This window comes from Athene noctua, chromosome 17 (genome assembly GCF_965140245.1).
Source record: "Athene noctua chromosome 17, bAthNoc1.hap1.1, whole genome shotgun sequence".
In the NCBI taxonomy this organism is placed as follows: domain Eukaryota; kingdom Metazoa; phylum Chordata; class Aves; order Strigiformes; family Strigidae; genus Athene; species Athene noctua.
In genome coordinates, this window is record NC_134053.1 from 12,782,538 (window position 1) to 12,788,640 (window position 6,103).

The following is a 6,103-nucleotide window of genomic DNA, read 5'->3' on the forward strand; positions in this document are numbered from 1 at the left end:
TATATTTCTCTAACATATTTCTGTAGGCATTTCCAATTACACTGCCGCATTTTACCCTTTGCTCTTCATCAGCTGTCGCTGTCTTTCTTCTACTTTTCTAACAGGCATAAAACTGTGCGGGCTGCAGGTTCCCGGGTCGGCAGTTCTTTTTACAAGAAAACTGTTGGGTTTTTTTCTTAACAACGGAAGCAACCAGCAAACAGAAGGATTCCTACCAAACCGAAGCGTATCCTTGTGGCACGCTGTATGTCGCGGGAAGGATCCTGCCGGGACAGCCAGATCCGACGGGAGTGCCCGCCTGGCTCCCGCGGCGGGTTTTGGAGAACAGCTGCTCCTGGTTTGTCTTTCATGGGTAGAATATCTCGGCACGGGACAGCCTGCCAGAGGGGGTGCGAGGGGAATGTGTGTGGGCAGCTCTTCCCCAGCCCCTGCGGAACAGTTACCCTGCTATAAAATGCAGCTGTTGTTATTTTGATATTTCACACAGCTTAGCACTATTAAATTCTTTGTCTCCAAACCAGATTGTTTTGCTCTCCCTAGTTCTTTTTTGGCCAGCACCAATGCACGTGCCTCTGCCTGTGCTGGTTATGTCTGCAGACCTGGAGATACATGCTACCGTGTCGTAACCATTGTGACGATCTGTTTACAGTCAGACTCATCGCAAGCAGCAGTACCTTCACTCTGGGGCCCATCCTCACTTCTTTGCGATGGTTTTTGTTACTTCTAAGAACCACAGGCAGGTAATAAACTGCAAGATAAGGACTGCTAACAGTTCATGAGGCTGTGGGAACTATTCTGTGGTAGGTCCAAGCATTACTCCAAGTTCTGCTATTAAAATGTGATGGTTCCTCCCTAGCTGTGATGAACCATCCATCCATGGTGTGATTCTGTGTAAAATCTTTGGGAATTACTGGCCTGTGGACAGGACAGAGGCAATGGACGCCTGCATTGTGACCTCTTGGTAGTTGGGCTTCACTGTTGCTGCCTTCTCCTCTTTCTTTTCCCCATGACTGCTTTCTCTTCAGCCCTGACTCTGTCAGTCATGAGAGGTGGGTGTAGCACAGCCCTAGAGCCTGTAACTCTTTGTGAGGTGCCTGGTCCCCATGAATTATGAGGGTTGGATGACATTACACCATGACAACAAGTCTTATGTTGGGGATTTGCCACTGCTGCCCGCTAAATCATCGCCCTGCCTCCTCACAGGCATGTCTGTATGCATGGTCCTCACATGCACTGGTGTATTGTTTTCTCCTATCAGCCTGAGTGGGAGCCCAATTTCCTTACAGCTGTTAATGCAGGAGATGTGAGAAGCAAGAGATTAGCTGAAGAAATGCCACATGGGCCTGGCAGAGCTCATCCACCCACTGATTTTCTGGAACCCTGAAGTTTTGCTCCACCCTTTAACAGCATCTGTGATTTTTTGCCTCCTTCCATGCTCTGCAACCTAAAGGGCATAAAAACTCCCCCTCTCCCGTTCCATCCAGTTACCAGCCTCCACATTACAAAGGAAGACTACAAAATACCTTTTCTACTCCTGCCCCTTTACATACCTGTTTTAACCTTCTTACTGCCAGATGAGGATGTAATAGATGGGGAGCTGGTTCATATTCTTCCATCAGGACTTCCATGTGTCACAAATGAGGTTCCTGGTTCACTTCCCTAGTGAGAATGTCAGAGGTGTCACTTGCCATTGAAATAATTTAGCAGACAACTCTCTCTAGTTTTGTAAACAGCCATCTCTCAGATGGGGGACATAGCAAAAGACCACTTAGGCTTAGCCCTTGCTAAGCACTCCTGACATTGGTACCGGAATAATTTGTTCCTTAACTGTCTAGTTGTATACATTGCCTTACAATTCTGGGGGATGCCCAAGACTAGTGATCGTAAGCACCGTCACTGAGAAGGAAAGAAAGAATTAGATAAAAATATTCCTCTTGTTTCTCACACTAGCTGCTAGCATAACCTTCAAGAAGACTCTTAATCACTTTTGTCTTTAGCTGTTAGCTTTCCATCAGCCAAAGGAAGGTGGCGATAGGTTGGGTGAATATTGCAAAATCTTTTAGTTAAATACGAATTCAGAACTGCAGATTATTTTGCTCTTGTGTATTCAGGACCCTGCTTGTGTTCACTACCCACATTTCCAAGGAACAAATACTCACCTTAAGCAAACCTTAAATTTAGACATCACAAAAGCAAATATGAAATTTTGGTACTAGCAATCACACCAACCATGTGAATGCCCTAGGACTTACGTTGTCTGCTCAGGAAAAAGAAGTGGTGGTATCACGGAAATTGTATGGCAAATCACAACAGTTTGCATTGCAAATGGTAGGCTGGAGGATAAAAGCATCAGGGGGAAATGTAACTAGATAATTTTGAGTAAGAAATTCCCTGGGCAAAAAAAAGCACAGTCTGCTTTCAGACTGTCCACAATCCATAAAACAAGATAAAAGTAATCGATTAAATGCTTTATCAGGTGTCATGACTGTGCTACACCACCTCACAGGGCAATGCGAGGTTTTAAAAGGAGATGCTTGTAAAACACCTGCAGGGTATGAAAAGCCACATGCTCTCTGTGTTATTTACCATGTCACCAGCCACAAGCAAAGGTCAGCTCCTACCACTACTCACATCTACCTTCTTTAATAAACATGAACTAGACCTGGCTTGACTATTAAGACTCACATGAAGCATTTTATTCAGAAATTAATTTTAAGGCATTTTGGTTCTTGGCTCGTAAGATGATGAGACTCAGCAGACTTTGTCAAAGTTCTAACAATCATGACAGAGCACTTTTGGTGCTGTACAGGCTGAGGGGTCAAGCGAAGTGATATCTTTACTACTGAGTCATTCTACCCCCTCAGAGATATCACTTACCATCTTTCTTCATCAGCTGACTCATTTTTAAAGAAGGACCAAACGATATATCTGAGGTCAGGAGAGACCAGTATTAGAAGAATGTATGATTTTGATTAAAAGGGGTGAAGAATCATCTTTTCAAACCTTTCAGGCACAAAAAGTCAAGGCTAAACTTGTGCTAGCCCCACAGAAGGGATGGCACTCACCAACCACTTGTGCTCTAGGCCAGAATCTCATTTTCACTGTTTGGATTATCTCCTGGAGTTGGTTAAAATCAAAAGGCAATTAAGTCTCCACTGAACACTGGTTGAGATATGGGTACAGGATGCTGCCATGCTTCACCATTACCACACAGCCTGCTCCGGTGTGCATTCCTTAATTTCAGTGGAATTTCCCTTTCTCTTACCCCAGAGTATGTATTGAAAAAGAAATGCATTGGGATAAAGTCTCAGACTGTGCAGTTTAAAGTCCTCATGAATCTGCTGGTATCTGGTAAAGTCTTTTGCTTGACACAATGCAAGCTTATTTAGCCCAAGTCATTGCAAGTGAAGTGGAAGCTGACTCAGCCCTACAGTTAGATATGACAAGAAGAGCCATCCTCAGTCATGAGCTGGTAGATCAAATTCAGACATGCCATAAATCACGTTATAAAGGACACGTGAGCAAGTGTTTCTTGTAGCCTCTGTGCCACGGAGAGCGAGTTAGGTGGCAGCAGCAGCAGAATGTATCCGACAGTTCAAAACAGGATAAATTTAACTGCAAAAGCCTTCCAATTGAATTTCTTACTACAACCTTCCTTTCTGCCTTGGGCTCCCAAGTTTGTTCCTCCATCTTTACATTGGCTGAGTGATCTGTCTCCCAACCCCATCCTCCTTTTAGGTCACTTCTGAATTTAGCCCATTTAGCCAGGCTGCCAGGGAGTGATGCAGAGGAAGCTGGGCAGCCTCCTTAAAGGCTCACTCACATTTCAGGGACACATGCCGTTGCTGTGCATGCAGAACATGCCGTTGTGCTTGGGAAGCGGAAAATTGTGAGCGCACATAAAAATCACTCATAGACCATTGCATCTCTTCTCAATTCCTCTAGTCCAACATAACACTGCACACACCTTCAGACGCCTACTGATTAAAAATGAGGTTGGAGATGGGAGGACAGCAAAAGGAAACCAACATTCAAGTAGTTTCAGCCTGAAGGTACTACCCATGAAAAACTGAGGGCTCAGCCTCAGAAGAGCTGCAGCCGTGCAGACATGCAGACTACCCTGCACAGGCCTTCTGACGTCTCTGACTTTGCCTGGAGGTATCTCGTCCAAAGTCAGGGTAGCTTCCACAGGTATTCAACTTCCTCTTAGTTTACCCCATTATCAGGAGTGAAGGTGTGGTGATATGGGCTCTTCCCTCCACGAAACAACACATTCTACAAAGGCTCCTGAACAACTGTCAGGTAACCAGGGTGTGGATTACAAGCTTGGCCCTGAATCAATCCAGTAACTCACCATAAGATTCTTCATATTAAATCTTACTTGCCTTGGAGAATCCAGTCCTTCAAGGGCATCCTCCTGTGCATGTGTGCACACACAGTGGACTTGAGGTAAAAACTAACTGGGAAGATGACTCAGTCTCTCCCCTACTGATGTAAAGCAATAACAAAATCCATCTTAGATAGCTGACAGACAAAGTTAGGGGGTCCAGGTAAGGAAATGAGCTTAGAGAGATGCTTGCACACAGTTCCAGCACATGCACCTGGACTGATTCTGAGAGCGATGGACACTGTGGCAGCAATCAGATGCAACCTGTCTCCAGGCTGAGAGGCAGGACACAGTTCACACTGTGAGCACATTTCCAAAGATACAGCTACAAAAGCAACAGCTTCTGAAGCCTCGAGCCACACTGTTCATGGATTGTGTTTGCAACCCCATCAATTGAAGAGCCACTGCTGATCTTCAAGTCACAACCTGTAAACTGGGCAAGCCTGCAGTGAGACACCCGAAGAATTTCATTTCGCATTGTCCCCTTGATTTTTTTCTGCTGTGCAATCTGATGAAACATACACTGCATGTTGTTTAAGTGTCTGGCTGACCCCCTTCATATGGTAGCAGAGAAACTCCTCTTATATTTAGAAGCCGTCTTCTAGGGTTACATATCAAGATACATGCACACTGCTGTTTTGCAGAATGCAGCTGCCCTGTAAGAAGTGAAAGATGCTAACATGATCCAGGAGCTGAGGCCAGCAATTTCAAGTTTCCATCTGTCTCTGCCTGTAATACACACAGGAAGGAAGGAGACCTGGACTTCAGGCATTAGTTGGTGCGTTCAGCATGCAGAAAGACTGCACCAAAAAATGGAAGCCTGGAGCAGCTTTGTGGAAGGAAGAGTGTTCACCTGCCCAGGACACAGATGTTGAGCTGAAATATGTTTTACCGCTTCTGCCCCCCCCCCCCCCCATTTCATGAAATAACATCATTCAGAGCATACATATGGCAGCTCTTCTTTTTTTTCCCCCACCAAAAATTGCAGATGCGATGCGAATAATAATGGGCCAAATCCAAATCTAGGTGCATGTCAATGAAGAGCAGGTAATTTTCAAAGTCTGTCACAGATACTAGAATTTGTTTATATGCCCCTCAAAATATAAAGCAGGCACTAATTCCTCAGTCAGACAACTGCATTCTGCCTTCCACACCTACTGCTATTGGCAGAGGTCTTGCTGATTTGGGCAGTAAAATATCGTTAGTTTCCCTATGCTTGATACCTCACTTCGTACAGGTCTGTCATACCTACAACAGAATGATTTGGTTATACAAGGACCATATTCATTTCCAGAACAAGCGGCGTTTCATTGCATTTCACAAACATGGTTGAAAATTTATGTCAACATAAATAAATTAAGAGAACTGATACCAGTACATTAGTAAAGCAAAAATAAGACTACCTGTGACATAGAAGCACTAAAGGACATTAGAGGAATTGCTGCATTTTCCCCTCCCTGTCACATTAAGTGGTTTAATATAAAGCCTTTATTTTTATACCAATCAATAGCACTGTAAGGTAGCAACATTTATCTTGGCTCAATTCTCAAACAATGGCTCAATTCTCAATTATATTAAGAGCGAGACTTCAAAGATATTTATGAGCACCAAGATGCAAGTTAGATTTCCAGTATGGTTTTCAAAAGCATCTGAACAAGTCAGGTGTCTAGCTCCTATTGATCTAAATCCTTGCCAGGCACTTTCAAAAAATACTTC